This window comes from Cupressus sempervirens, chromosome 2, assembly GCF_028749045.1.
Source record: "Cupressus sempervirens isolate cs-2001-9-10 chromosome 2, ASM2874904v1, whole genome shotgun sequence".
In the NCBI taxonomy this organism is placed as follows: domain Eukaryota; kingdom Viridiplantae; phylum Streptophyta; class Pinopsida; order Cupressales; family Cupressaceae; genus Cupressus; species Cupressus sempervirens.
The window spans coordinates 697,590,992-697,607,595 of record NC_143119.1 but is presented as its reverse complement, the minus strand read 5'-3'; the positions used below and the strand labels follow the sequence as shown (position 1 = coordinate 697,607,595).

Here is a 16,604-nt window from a genome sequence, read left to right as displayed (position 1 = left end):
TATTGTGAATTTAGAAAATAACAACAATATTACTGCAATACCCGTAGCATAGGCATTCTATTAGTTTTGGTCAGAGGCATAAATTTTTTTTTCAATTGAATAGAACTTTGAATAACTTCCAATAGGTCCAACATGAATGGAGTGAAGGCATTCAACTTATTCAATATTAGGTTTTCCATGTAATGAGAATAGAATTCAGGATTAGAAGTATTAATTTAATAGGATTTCAAAACGTGACTCTTAAGTTCTTCTAAAACTTACTGCTATTTGCATCAAACCCACATAGGACATTTCATATCCTCTCTCAATATGTTCCATAAGGATTCTAATGCATTTGATCGCAATCTCACTATGAATCATATTCCACAATGATCTAATATGCCAAAATTGCACTTTAATCACCATCCTAACCTTTGTACCCTTTGTTACATCCCATGCCTATAATTCATGCAACAATATGCCACCAAACTAAGGACTTGATGGGAATCAAATTAGTGATCACTGAATGGAAAATAAGCATTTTGGGCCCATAAATTCAGTTCAAATGTGAAGTCGAATTATACAATAATGCAAGAACAAACTTATCTATTGAACATAGGTCATGGAAAAGTAGACCTCCATGGCCAAAATTGCAACATTCTTTGGATGTGAATCCATTTTATTTTGGCATAGAAATGTTAATGTGATGAAAGAAGCTACCAATGTTGGATTTTATTTCTCCTTAGCTTGAAATTTGCATTTGTTCTACATTCAATTTTCTTAAATAGAATCTCCCTCACATGTTTGTAGACTACTAATAATTTTGTAGTTTGAATCCCTACCGACTCCCTGGAAAAGATTTGTTATTGTCAAATCTTCTATTGATCTTACCTTTCCCCAACCCTTTCCTCGGTCCAACCACCAATGTCCTTCCAATTCCCTTCCCAAATTTGTGGTTGTTTATTTAGCACTACCCTCATCCCCCTTGACAACTTCCTCGATTATGTCAAAATTGCCAAAAAAAATTGAAGAAAGGATGAAGTGAAAGAAAAGAAAGGAGAGCTCCAAGTGTGAGATTATCCAAAGAGCAGAGAATATGCTAACCAAAGGGAAAGAGAAAGATGCCTTCAGAGGAGGATAGAGGCTATTCTCTTTCTCAAATCCCCCCACCACAATTATCATCCCCATCAACACTCCCCAAAATGTGTAACGGATCCCATTTTTTCTCATCCCAACAGTTCTTGAATTAGTTATTATTATTGTTTGTCCATTTTCATTAAAAGAATGATTTTATTTAAAAGCACTATAATACACGTGGCAAGACAATAAACTATATATTTAGATAAAAAGATGTGGGTTATGACATTCTTACCTACTTAGAAAATGCATTGTCCCAATTTGAATATGTAAGAAATCACAATCATATCCATATAATTTCAATAATTACATATTGTAATGATCAATAATCTAACTTCTATTATTCATAACAATGCACACATATACATTCAATTCTATCAACAAAATTGACTTTCATTTACTCAATAAAGTCAAAAATTCAGTTCCTTAAATGAAACCTACATTTCATTAACACATTAACTCTCATGGAACTATCTCTTTGTAGACAATATTAACACATAGTTAAAGTAACAAGTAAATAGAAAATACCACACATTTTATATAAGAACATGCATAAGCAATCATTTGAAGAACATTTTCTACGTGTAAGTGTGTGAATTCCATTACCATCCTATAGTTTTACAAGGTTAGACTACCTCTCTTTGACAATATTCCCCTTTTCTGATGATGTGTTGTTTCCTTTGTTCATTTAAAGGAACAACACCAAATGTTAGTCCATCATATATCATAAATCAAATAAAATTTTCAATTAAATACCAAATCAAATACTTTCTTATCTGAATGGCTCTCAATATTTAGTAATGTATTACCTTAAATCACATGATAGCACACACATACCTATGCATAGTTATCATACCTTGGCATCCCATGGATTTGACCCTGCTAGTAGGTAGTACATATCCACATCCTGCCATACTTATACACATACACTCACAATACCTTTAGCTCATCCACAATGTCAATAGCTAAAGAAGATAATGTTTTGGTTATAATTTTTAAGAGTCAATATTTTCCTTTAACTCATCTTTAATCAATCCTTGATCATGAGTAGAAAAATAATCAACCATACATACCATCTATATGTGGTCTAAGCTAAGGGAGTAAGTGTCCACATCAATAGGTCATTATCCATGAAACACAATCAAATGATGCAATCACATTACATCTAATTCATCATCATTTAAATTATCATGAAATACTTAAAGATATCCACATTTAAATTATGTTGGAAATATTCAAGATATAATAGGTTACTGAGAGGGGAGGGGTGAATCAGTAACTTCAAAACTTTGAAAAATTCAGCAATTTAACTATTCACCATTCATTCATCTAATCTACTGCATATATGAGAAATCAAACATCCATAACACATGTACACAGTGATTTGGTGACCTAGAAACCTTCCAAATAGAAAGTAAAACTGGGGTGGGGATGATACCCACAAAACTTTGTTACTGCAGTATAAAGTTGGCCTGTTAAGGCTTACATTGACCACTTCTAGTGATCTACCCTATTAGGAGCACAAAGGATTGCTAGGTCCACCTTGTTAGAGGATTTACAAACATACACTGAAGTATGCACTCTGTTAGGAGATTTATACAAAGACTGTTAAGTCTACCTTGTTAAAGGATTTACAAAATTGATTCACCTATTAGGATGAAACAATGGATCTACTTACAAACTTGATTTTCTGATTGGATCCTTGAAGTATATATCACCTCTTGTGACTAATCAATCATTACTGCTCCTTGTAGACTTTGCTGAATATTCTACTCTTTTGCTGATTCGCATTTACACTTCTCTAAACATTACATGTCCCTTTTTTTTATACATCCTCATATTGTAAATGATATAATATGTTAAATATATACCATCCCAATAACTATAATTGCAAGGTCAACCAAAACACAAGTGAACAAAATATTACTGAGTCAGCCCAATTGTAAATAACTCGAGTTCACTGAATTGATTTGGTGACCTTCTAATACTCGACGTCCACTGCATTACTCGGCATCATCATGCACTCGGTAGAAGTGAAAGCTCAATCCATACTAATCACTTGACGTAGTTCTAAACTTGGCAACCATTGGAGACTCGGTAGATGTAGTATCACTCGGTAAAAATTGAATCCTTCATTTACCTTTCTTTCACTCGGTAAACATTATACTTTCATTACTCAGTAAACATTGCACTTGCATCACTCAGTAGACACTGTGCTTCCATCACTCGATAGGCACTGTGCTTTCATCACTCGGTAGGCACTGTGCTTTAATCACTCGATAAACACTATGAAGCTAGGTGAACACTGTAAACTCGGTAGACACTGCTGGATTGCACATTCACTCGGTAGCTATACTCAGCTCAGTTAACACTAGAATGCTCTGTGTAAATTGCTTAAGTGATGAATGTACAAGGTAACCACTAAATTCTCGATATACATTGTAGACTGAGTGATGAGCTCGGTAGCTATACTGATACAGATAAGTGTTGTCACTAATGACAATAATAACTTAATGCCAACAATATCCCACTTTGGCATTAGTGAAAAAAACACTTATAAGCCAAAACATATGTACACAGCCTGACTGAATGAATTTAGGTTTTTCAAAATTGATCTTTGTAGAACTGCTGCATATACAAATATACTTATGTACACATGAAAACTTTATTGTGTGCTAACTCCCCCTATCACTTATAGTGATACCTCTCCTTATTTATTATGCTGAATCTTTGAATCTCTAAATCTCTCCCCCTTTTTGACAATAATGCCAAAGGACTGCATATGTATGATTTATATGGTTACACCAAAGTGAGATAGAAATTCTTGATGTACCTTAAGAATGGTTGCAAAAGTACTATCCCAAGTTTACTGCAAAATTTGACAGGTGGAGAGAGCAATTTGAACTTCTGCTGATAATTGGATCAAGTGATCAACCAATGAGAAGTTATGATCTTGGACCAATGTTTTGCAATGTACAAGATGTTTTTGCATTGTGTCCATGATAGGAAGGATCATGTTCTGGATATCTATGAGTTGTGACTAGATCCTAGCTTCCTCTCTCAATAATTCTGCCTGAACATCTGCCAAATATCTGATCTTGGTGTGATGGGAGGTTGTGGAGGAGGAGTCCACCTTTAGCTTGGAGGCACTTGATTTCATATCAATGTCAATCTTATTTAACTTATAATTTATTTCTTTGGTAAAGCCAGAAACATCACAAAGTTTAGCAAAATGTGATGCTGCATTATTAAAATAAATTTCAAAATTTCTCAAAAATGTTGACAATTCAACTTTCTTTATTGCTATCTTTTGAGCAATATGCCCTAGCACCTTATTATCAAATTTCTTTTCAGCTTTCTCAATAAGTTTTTCTTGTCCGGAAGAATCCTCATTGAATTTTTGTATAGCCTCTTCTAATTGAATCAAAATGTGTTGAGTAGAATCTACTTCAACACCTATATCATCTCTAATTATATTTTTGGCATTCTTAATTATTCTGTATTCCTTATCCCTTTCAGACCTTAACTGCTTCTGTGTAGCTTTCATCTCTATTAGTTGACTAGCTAACCTCATCTCTTCAATGGTAGCATTTTCATAGTCAATCTTTGGAATTACTATCTCTGTGTCTAAGTCAATATCTTCTGCAATTTCATTTCCAGTGATTAGAAGTCTTAATGGATGCTTTCGTTTGGCTTTTGTGACGACTAGTTTGACCTTAGGAACATACAAAATAGTGGAGATGGAAGGGCTAGCATTAAAATCTGGGATAGGACTTGAGGATTGAATGCCAATAAAAGTATTAACTCGATAAAAAATTGGAATACTTCCCAAAAATGATGATACACTCGGTATAGTAGTATCTGAACTAATTGGATTTAAAGTAGATGCAGATAATGCTGACAAAACTATAGAACTTGTTGGAATTGATGAAAACAAAATTGTGGAACTTACTGGTACACTTATTGTTGATGAAGGAGCTGAGGAGGCTGGCTTGGTAGCTGAAGATGTCACAATCAGCTCGGTAGATGAAGTGCTTGGCACATCTGTTTTAGATACCTGGAGCTGGGAGGAGGCCGATGAAAATTGAGCAATTGTGCTCACAATCTCACTTGCAGAATTTGTCTCCATAGTGGATGTAATAGTCTTTGGTGGAGAGTAAGGAAGGGACGCAATCACTTCTGCTGCAATTTTGACTGGATCTTCTTCTTCCTCATTTGCTTCTTCTTCCTTGTCTTCTTCCTCTTTTTCTTCCATAAGTGCATGCAGCTCTCCTGAAGTAACTATGATGGGTGGAGTGCTATCAAAATCACCATCGTCACTGCTATCATCATCCTTGATCTCAACTGGATCTTCATTGGGATTTTGCATATGATAGATGTTCTTCCACATGTTTGTTGCATCATTTACAACATGCTCAATGTCTTTAATTAAAATCAAACATGTGTGAAATCTAATCATCATTTTACCTTCATGTTTCTTCATTGTAGCCTTTATTTCTACTCCAGTGAGACTCGGTAGAATATTTCTCAGAGATTGCTCATATATGTCTTTAGCCGTTTGGGTGGCTAACTCCCATCTTGGTTGTAATCTCTCCAATAGTTCTTCTAAGATTTAAGAGGCAAGCTAGTTCGGGGAGTATTTCCATTTACCCATTTTATTGAGTACCAGTTCCTCAATCTATATTTTCTTAGCATCAGTTCATGTTTCAAATTTCAATGCCTTAAAATTTGTGATGCTAGCTCCCTCTTCCAATTGTTTAAGTCTTTCTTTGAATGTGGGTGGAGGGCTGACCAGAATAGGTTCCTGTTTGCCTTTTTTGGTTCTTCTAGAGAATACTACAGTAGGCTTTTTCTTAGGTTTGGTAATAATTACCTTACCTTCACTACTACATATAACTTCAATTTTTGACCATCAACTAAATAAGTTTAGGTTGGTTAGAATGGTAAGGCAAAAATTTATATTTTTTACATGTAAGCCCTGTGTTGGTCAAAATTTTGACGAACATGGGGGCGGGGGTTGAAATTTTGAGAAAAAAAAAAAAAAAAAACAAAAACATTTCTCAGTTCGTCTTTCACGCGCAGGTTCATTTGGGTTTTTGTTTTTTGTAGAGGGTAGGGCTATTGTTTAATGTCAAATACAATCACAAGATCACATGATCCTTTTATTTTGGAACAAGATGAATAGAAAGATGAAGATGTGAAGGAGTGTTTCACGCCTAAGTCACGCCGGCTCCTCCTGCAACTCCATATGCATCGACTTTTTCAGGTTAATCTTCACTTTCAAGTCAAATGATCATGAGAAGCAACATCAATAAAGACTTATCATATGCAGGTGTTTTCTTGTACTATTATTCAACGTTAGGAGAGTGTAGATCTAAGTTGGGAGTAGAAGAACAAGGATTCAATCTTGTTTCTTTGGTTTTTAGTATGGCTTCAGAGAAAAAAGCATCCTTATCAAATGTCGGGGTTTAGGCAATGAAGGTAAGTAGCTCCGCGGGGATCATAATGGTTAATAAACAACTTATGTCTGGATACAACTTCAGATTTGGTATGTTTGAATTATTTGTATTTATCAAATTTCATTTGAATAACTGCTTAATGGATACTTTCTCTAGGAAGAAATAGCATGGAAACTGCTTAATTTTTAGCTTTTTAATTCATTCATTAAGACTAGGATCAGTAAAATTGTAGTTGTATTATTTTGTCTCATAATGATAGGATATGTTTATTGTTCATATTAATTACAATTTAAGATATGAATATAAAATCCATGGTCCTAAAGTTTACAATCCTATTTAATGGTCTTTTACTATCATTGCCTCATTCTCGTTTATTCTGTAAACACTCCTTATTTCATAGAATTTGCAATTTTCTGGTTAGAAAAACTGATACTTTTTATAAAAAAATTATTTAGGTACAGATGGAAAATTACTAGCTGCACTCAGAAGATGAATAAATTCAACCAGTTGTCAGACCACTAGCTAATTGCTGTCCTACTGAACTGAGTTGCTCTCCTATTTTTGTATTGTGGACTGCAGATTGTACACATTTGGTGAGCCACAGTTTTGTTTTGAGTTCAGGATTGTACTTCTCTAAATATGTATGTATTATCAGTGTGTATTATCACTATGTAGACTGTGTTGTGTTTGTAAATAAAATAATGATAATGTAGGGCAAGAGCCCATTTTATGTATGTTTTCTCTTCCTTGACATTTTGATTGTGTGGCAAATACCCATTTCAATTAAGTTCTTTTTATGTCCAAATATGGCATCAGCTAGTTTGCTCTTGAAATATTCTTGTACCAGTTCATTTTAGAACAATATTCACTCATTGACATCATACAAGGACATTGGGAATCGAATCCTCATTTCAATGAACGCAACATAATTATGGCTAAACATTGTGTCATATTATGTTTGCCATTGCTGACCAGCTTTGGTACTAATTAGAAATTGTACTTGTATAATTAGTTATTACAATTACAAATGCTGTAATTCTCCATACCATTTAGAAGTCAAATGTAAGCAAGCTAAAAATTTGTTTGTGAATGAATAGTTGTTTTTGAATGCAAAGTTGTAAGCTCAACTGAGATTCAGAGACATAGTAGTAAGCTAAACCAACCCAAATCTGGTAGTAAGTGTTGTCTTTATTATTTATTTGTTGAAATTTTTTCATCATAAGCTGCAGAAGCAATTGTAACTTTTCTTGATATTCAGCGGAGATAATTAGTGATGGTTGATGACATTTGGTAATGACTTTAATCAATGCATCGGAAATGCCACCTAAATTGCAATAGTCTAACACATTCAAAAGCTAAGAAATATAATTTAGTTTTCTAATTAGATGAAATGATCTATATACAATTATAAAACACTAATACAATCAAGCAGCATGGCAGTATAACTGCTAGAAGTAGCAATAGCAAACCAGCAAAGCCTGCTGGAAAAAAAATAACAGTAGCAAGAAATTCAATACTTATGAGGGGAAGTATTGGGATTCATCAATTAAACCCTAAATGAAACACATATTCATCGTATGATTGAGGTTATGGTACATAGGCTCTACAATATTTTCTTTTAACTTTAACATTTGCCTTCCATTAATACAAATCTGAGATGAATACTTTTTAAAGAGTAGAAAAAGCAAATATTTAGGGATACCAGTTACAAATAACTTCTTAGCCACATAAAGACCTATCCTTATTGAATCTCAGTTATTTTATTAGTACAAATTGAAGACTTATTTTAGCGATGTTGTCACCAAATTTGTTTCAGCAATAGTCAATAACGTGGATTTCTTGATGGACCATGGTATAAATTTCCCTCTTGCGATAAAATAGTGTAGTAGTGTATTTTTTATATTAAATTACTTAAAAATATGATATATAGCTATTTAAGTAAAAGATAGGTAGAACATAATCAGACCAACTATTTGGTGAAGTGTAGACAAAAGAGAATTAGTTGGATTGTTGTTACTGGAGCTAGTTGAATAGGAGATAAGGGTCACAATGAGGAGGTTTCCCTAGCCATATTGGAGGCCTTGGCCATAGAATAAGCTTATGCTTGTATCCATTTCTTTCCTTTTCTTGATCGGTAGGACACAAGAAAAGATGAGACCATAGTTAGTGAAACTTTACACTATCATGTCAGCCAAGGATGCTATAGTCACATAGATCGGCCATATGATGGTGGAAAGCAACTTTAAAATTCATGTTAAAGGGACTTGAGAGATGTGTGAAGGGAGTATTGGCAAAATATGTGAGAGAAGTTCAAAAAAAAACTAGTGTCCCTTTGGTAAGAGAAGTTCGAAAAAAACCCAAGGGAGTATTGGCTAAACAACAAACTAATGAGTAAAATATGTGAGAGAAGTTTGAAAAAAAAACTAAGTGTCCATTTGGTGAGTATTGGCTAAACAACAAACTAATGAGTAAAATATGTGAGAGAAGTTTGAAAAAAACTAAGGGAGTAAAATTGTGTTTCCCCCCCTTTTTTTACAATTAATCTATTTTGAAGTTCTTATTCATGACTCATATAGTGAAGAAATTTGGAAGACAGTGAATTATCTCATTGCACCTATATATATTTAGCCTTTTAGGTAGTTATACTCTATTGTTAATGAGTCTGAGAGTTGTACACTGTGAACAACTTGAAGCTAGCCAAGTCAAAATGTAGTCAAGGTTAGAAGAAGAGGAGCAAGCTAAGGCAACACTTATGAGTAGAATCCAGAGGCTGACCAAGCTGATCTTAGTATCTACAAAGAATGCAATTCCTACAAATATTTCAGATAGCCTTGCTAATCAGCACAAACATTCTTTTGGTGAAGATGAGGTAATTATAATTTATATTCAAGCCTTGCAAATTTTAGACGCTTCAACCGATTTGACAAGTTTTTGAAAGATCTGTGTGTGTATTTTTATAGATTAGATTTTTGAAGCGAACAATTTACAAACTTAAATCTCAATTGGTGCAGCTAGTCAAATCTCAGGCTTATATTTGATCATCTGATCAATAATGATTGACATGGATACATTTAAGTATGGAAACTAAATTAGAGTGCTCACAAGTTGTAACCAACTTGATAGGATCTTAGGAACATATGCTGCAATAAGTAGTCTACCTTTGCCAAAAGACCTATATCTACTTGTCATACCTAAATGGGAAAACTAGCATTTTAGATGCTACTTGATTATGTTTTGAAGCATATCCCTCATACAATGTAGGTTTGAGGCTTTATCACATGTCACATAAGGATTCATCTTTTGGGAAAAAGATAATTGCTATAAGAATGCATCATGATTTCAAATCACTTAATTGGAGAGCCCCTCAAAGACATTGCAACCATATACCAATGCATATAGACTATTCTCTCATAGAAGGATTTACGGACCGGATAACCTATAAAAATGCATTAAGACAACAATTTTATGCCACGGTTCTCTTTATTCATGCTTGAAACCTACTTAAAAGGTTATCTATGCACAATTTTTTAGTATGCATGCTTGGTTCTTGTCTGTTACACTAACATAATTAAGATCACATCTAGATAAATTAAGAACCATTCCAAAAGCATCCTGATTTACACGCTCTTCAAGTTTAGACCTATTGATAAAAGTTTGTATGATAATGTTGCCCAGGCCTTTGCCATTATGATGTAGAGGTGTATTTTAATTCTGGCAGGTATACCAGATATCTTAAGTTCTTGATTCTTCCATCATTTATGTAAGATATAAATATATTTGAGCCATTCCAAAGGCCTTATTCATTGCATGTTCTTCAAGTTTGTGCCTATTGGCAAAGGCTTGCATGATGATGTTGCCCAGGCCTTTGCCTCCAAGATGCAAAAGTGTCTTTTAATTCTGACAGATATAATAGGTACTAAAAGTGCATTGTCTGTATTGTAGAATGGAAGGACCAACTTATTCCAGATTGAATTGATACTTATCTTTATCATTTGATTTTTTGAATTTGAGCCAATGAGAACATGGATCATATGTAGCTCTGTTTTTGTTCCTATTCAATTGGTCTCAAGCATTAACACCATATTGTATAAATATATGTTCCTTTTCTAATAAATAATGATAGAACCTTTAGCCAAATGCACAACTAGCATAGTTTTTCAAAGGTTCTAATGGCTAGGTTGATAAGATAACAAGTTTTGTGATTGTTGTGGCTACAATCCTAAATCTATAGTCTCATCTACATAGGATTATGAAATATCATCTCAAAGTATAATAATGATTGTAATAGTGCATACATACATACACCTTTTCACAGGATTAGTGATCATTTTCTGTAAATGAATCATAAACAATAGCAATTCTAAGGAACCACAATCTGATGAAGGGGTAGGGGTTACTTAAGATGAGATACCTAAGTGATGTGGCTCTTTTTCCTCTCCTGAGGAAATCTCTTATGAATCCTCAATTTATCTATTAAATTAAATTGCCAATCTTTCAAGAAATATTAGTTTCCTACAAGCAATAATATCTGGATTAGAGAGGAAATGTGGTAGGGAGGTGCAATAATGCCAATTTTCTCCAATTGAGTAGCCTAGCCCAACCTACTTAGTTCGTGTTCCATGAGGCAAAATAACATGGTTGGTCAGTTGGTGCTCACGACTTGGGTTTAGTTGTGAAGAACCAGTATCTAGGCTTCATTCAATTAAATAGCCAGCATCTAGATGGTTAGCTTATGGACGAAGGGGTCAATTGACTTGGTTGGTTTTTCTGTGCTTTTGGGCTTAATTGTGAGGAACAGTCTCTAGGCATCCTATAGGTCATTCCCATTAAATTCTTAATATGGCTAGCTATTGGAAATATGCAAAGAATTGGATTCAGTGCATTTAGGATATTATATTTTTCAATAGGAATTATCTGTATATGATCTACATCCTTGATTTTAATGTTCGGTATTAATTGATTACAATTCTCTCTAAATTGAATTGCAATTATTTACTAGAACGCTAATCAATATCAAGTACATCCCTAAAGGAGACATTACAAAGAATGTGCACATCTATATATAATTGTGTTCATTTCCTTGGAATTTGTGTACTGTTCAACACTCTGCTACTTGTGATACATTTGCAGTCTATATATGAAAAACTCACACACCACCTGAATCCAAAATATACACGCCCTAACTGTGCATTTATATCCCAAGGGACCCTTAGACCCTTATTTTTATGGAAAGCAATTGCATTTTTGTTGTATTGCACTGCACCCACAAACCCTGCACTACAAATATTTACTGCTAAACCACATTCTCTTTATAGTTTGAAGATTCCTGTTAGTTTATGATGCAGAGAAACTACATAAAATTCTTTGTATGCTGAGGAGCAATTTCAAACAACTTACAAATTTTCCAAATTTGCATATCCACTTTCATTACATGGTGGTTAAGTACATTCAAACACATCCTTGAATATCTCTAAACGTTTTAGGGAGATTAAAATCTGTATTCAACCCAACCTGAGATCTTTAGTTCATAACCTAAAACTTTCATAAATCTATACGTCATCTAGTTTGATACAAAAATTCACTCTAAATTCAAAATAACTTCTTGAATCCTTATACCATCTTGGACTCAATATCAATATTATAGGACTTCCACATCCATGCATTCTTTGATGAACCAATTTAAAGTTCAGACCAAAATCAATCTCGCATTCACTTGAATCAAAGATCAATATCAACTTTCTTGACTTGCCCCAGAGATTCCCATCTTTGTGCATATATCTTGATTCTTCATTATGTCAAACACTTGGCTCACTATGTTTCCCCTGTTATTGTTCTGCATATTTCTCCAAGTTGATATTTGTTAAATAGTTGGAATACAACAAGGCCAATTCCTTGCAGCACACTATATTTCCAAATGCCAATTCTCTACTCCAATAAAACATAGCATATAGCATGAGGACTTCTCTAATAACATCTATCTCATCTAACTATTTAAAACATAGCATATGCTATACTTAGAATGTTCTATTTAAACTAAACCATTTTATAACTATTCTATTTTTCCCTCCATCTATAATGAAAGGATAAAGAAACTAGTCTTATTATTCCATTGGTAAATGTTGTAACAACATCAGGCAATGAATGATGATAATGTAAATTTAAGTGCATCCATCAAGGACATGCTCGTTTAACTTTAATTTGGTTTGATATATTTGGGTGTTACTTTGGTTAATTGACTTACGTTGTTATTTATGGAAGTTTAATTAGATGTAGTCATAAGTTATATCCATGGATGAAGAAAAAAAGTTAACTGGACTTTAGAAATTATTTGAAGTGTTAAATCTAGAAGGCATTCTCTAACTTGTAACTTTTTAAAATAAATAACAAGCAATAGATATTAGCAAAGCAAAGCAACAGAATGCCAAATTTGATAATGTTAAAAGCAACAGAATGCCAAGAGCCAGAAATTTATGGGAACTTAAAATGATGTTTTATCCACAAGAGAGACCATATGGTTCAAGTCCAAGGAAGAAAAGGGGTTGCCATGTGTCTACTAGTTTTTTTGTGGGATTGGACCCTCTTCTTTTCGATTGAAGAGAGGAATCTAGGAGTACAGCCTGATATTCCTGTTGTCTTAGTTTCCGATAACTGGACTAAAGAACTATTTGAAGTGTTAAATCTTAGAAGGCTTTCTCTAACTTGTGATTCTTATAAATAAATAGGAATCAATAGAAAATAAGCAGAGAAAAGCAACAGAACAACAATAGCAAGAGAAAGTTCTTGGTAAATTTTGTTTCCTCCACAAAAGAGATGTTAAGGTTGACGTCCAAGGAAGAAAAGGGTTTTCATGTCTCTACTATTTTTTTTTGTTAGGAAATGGATCCTCTTACTTCAGATTGAAGAGAGGAACTTAGTTGTATTGGCTAATTTATTTTTTGTCTTGTTTTCTATACCAAACTCATATGAATTGTCTTGGTAAACATATTGTATATGGCCCCAAGTCCCCTTCTATTCTGTAGCTAGACATATGATGCAGAGATATTCAACCTAATAATGTTCCTTATATCTCTTTTACATTATATTTGTATTAGTTTACTAAAAATGGTTAGTATTAGCTTACTAAAAAGTTTACAATATATATGGGTCAAAACGGTAGCACAGACTGCAAAACTGATGGAACAGAATTAAATAACAGTGAGGAATAATCTAGCACATACATGATTAGTGGAAAAAGTGTGGAATACAAAGTGTACACAACCACCTAAATTGAATTTTAAATTATATGAAAAGGGGTAAGGATATTAGCAAGGTCCAAAAGCAACTTTAAACATTTTATTTTAAATCATTCTTAACATCATTTGATATTATGGGATTGAATTATGGAATTGATATTAAGGTCCAAAAGCCTCTATGGGATTGAATTATAGAATTGATATTAAGGTCGGGATTGAATTTGGTTCTATTGCATGTGAATGACATATGTAATATATGTGTTGAGAATGATGAATTTGGTTTTGAAGCAATCCACTCATATCTCGATGTCTGAGAATCTTTTACTCACAAGTTTTGTATGCTATTTAAAGACAATATTTTTGCTAAGTTGTAAGAAGAAATCTGAGTAACAATGTTAATTTTTAATTTTTTTTGTACTAGATATAGATGAAGTCCACAATGATATCAAGCTCATCAACTTAAGAGACAAGATTAGCTGATATATCTCACAAAAAAATCCAAAATATGTTAGTACATATTACATCATGATCAATACATAAATAACATCTCTGACTTTCTGTAATAGAAAATCAACAAAATAAAATATCACGAACTGTTTGAAACTATACATCAAAGCTTAGTTACTACTTTCATTGTTATCTTCCCAACTCCAATGTCCATGAGGATGGGAAACAATTGACAACTTCTCATATCAGAATACCTTTTTCTGTTGAAGAAGATCTTGTTTCCATGTTTCTTCTTATATCCTTCTTAGATTTTTCCTCTATTTCCTTTTCCTTTTCATTGGATTGGTTCTAGAATTCCATTGTTTGATTATGGAAGGTGGGATTCATTTTTTTGTTTTATGATCATGCATGGCCATATCTCATCTCCTGCTTGTGTGACCCTTACAATCTCATCTCCAAGAAACTTCAGGAACTTAACATGATTTCCGTTGTCAATTACCTGTAAAGCAACATTGTTTGAAGGCCTTGGACCCAATAGGGTAACGACCTACCTATAGGTAAGGAGATCACTAAAAGACAGGTCTTTTTAAGTTTATAGTGTTTTGCACCCTTGGAAACAACAAGAGCAATGTTGTTTCTCATCAGCACTTTACAAGGTTCACTGTCATAGACAGAAGGATGATAAAATCTTTTGATGAACTTGAATAAGAGAGAGACACCACCTGTTCCAGCCTTCCAATTTTTTTCTCCACATTATTCTTAACCCATAGCCACATATTATTTTAGTTTTGGTTAACTACAAAAGAAATTTCAAAGCATCTCATCTATTTATGAGGCTTGCCCATTAAAAATCACACTTTTTGCACTAGCTTGAGGGGACCTTCTCGTCAACCTAACATATTAGATTATGTATTAGATATTCTAGCACCAGAGGCAAGATAAAGGAGGTCCAATTTATTAATTAAGTTATCAACATTCTCTTCATCTAGCTGCACAAGCAAGGTTGTATTATTGGTAAACTAGATATTTAGGAGGTCTTCATATTTTGGTAGCATAATACTTTTCATTCTAGGAGATCTCACATCATCCCTAAGGAGATGATGTACATCATCAACTACAATAACAAAAAGAGTAGGAGCTAGGGCTCAGCCTATCTAATAGATCTTTCCAAGGGAAAAGCCTCTGATAAGACCTCATTAGCATCCACTTGAGCAGAAGCACCTTTAAGTAAGATACTAACCATCCTGCAACTTTGCTTAGGAAAGCCAAATGCCTCTAAACCATCATCAAGAAAGTGCACTCCACCCTATCCTATGCTTTTTCAAAATCTAATAAAATAACCTATGTTTATCAATGTTGTAGGGCTTACATTATAATATTGGTAATGAGATTGTTGAGATTGTTGAATTAGACATTGAACTTGATAATGAAGGAGTTGTTGAACCAGGCAATGACCCCCCACAAAAATTAAGGCTTGGATTTATAGTATTTTTTATTGAAAACTAAAATATGTATGTCATAGTACATTTTGAGTCCGAGTTAGTATTTCTTTTGGAGCTTCTACATGATTGATGTTGTTAACATCAACTCCTTAATTAACATATGTAGTTACTGATAGATGGGAGATCCCTCTGTCGAAGTAACTAAAGAGCAATGAGATTCTGCCCAAGTAGCCAAGGGCAAAACAATGGAGGCAATGTCAAACGGTATAAACTCTTTGCTAATAGAATCCCTAGAGTGGCTTTCATATATTATTTCTAGAAGAGTATCACATAGATTTCCTTTTGCATTTGTTCTAATCTCAGAATTTCTCAGGTGATTTGGAAGAGGCTATAAACTATCTTACAGAAGCCATTATGTGCAATCCCACATCTGCAATCCTCTATGCTAACCGAGGTGAAGGCATAGCTACTAATTTAACAATTATTTAGTCTACTATATTGGCATAATTCTTAGGCTACATGAGAGATCGTACGAGAACGAGTTACTGATATGAGACAACATAATGATTTTGTAGCTGGTGTATATGTTAAGATGAGGAAGCTCAATGCAACCATTCAGGATGCTAATGCTACTATTAATGTTTGTACAACTTTTTAATAAGGCTTATGAGATTTGTTTTTCATCCTATCACTTTTTTAAGGCATTATTGCACTTCACCATTCCTTGGTTTTGCCTCCAAACCATATTAAAGTCTAGGGGAATGTGCTTTTATTACTTCAAACAATCTAATCCAATGTTTATAATAGTAGAGTTCTGTTTATTACAATATGATACATTTTCTATTTTGGTATGTCCAGGTTACATACTCCATATTCTTAATATATGGTTCGATTTCTTTTTGTACTAG

General features: G+C 33.6%; 1 pseudogene; it reads left to right on the top strand.

Annotated features, from left to right (window-relative positions):
• LOC149575289 (uncharacterized) overlaps positions 1 to 16,604 on the top strand; it is a 74,536-nt pseudogene that overhangs the window by 35,954 nt on the left and 21,978 nt on the right.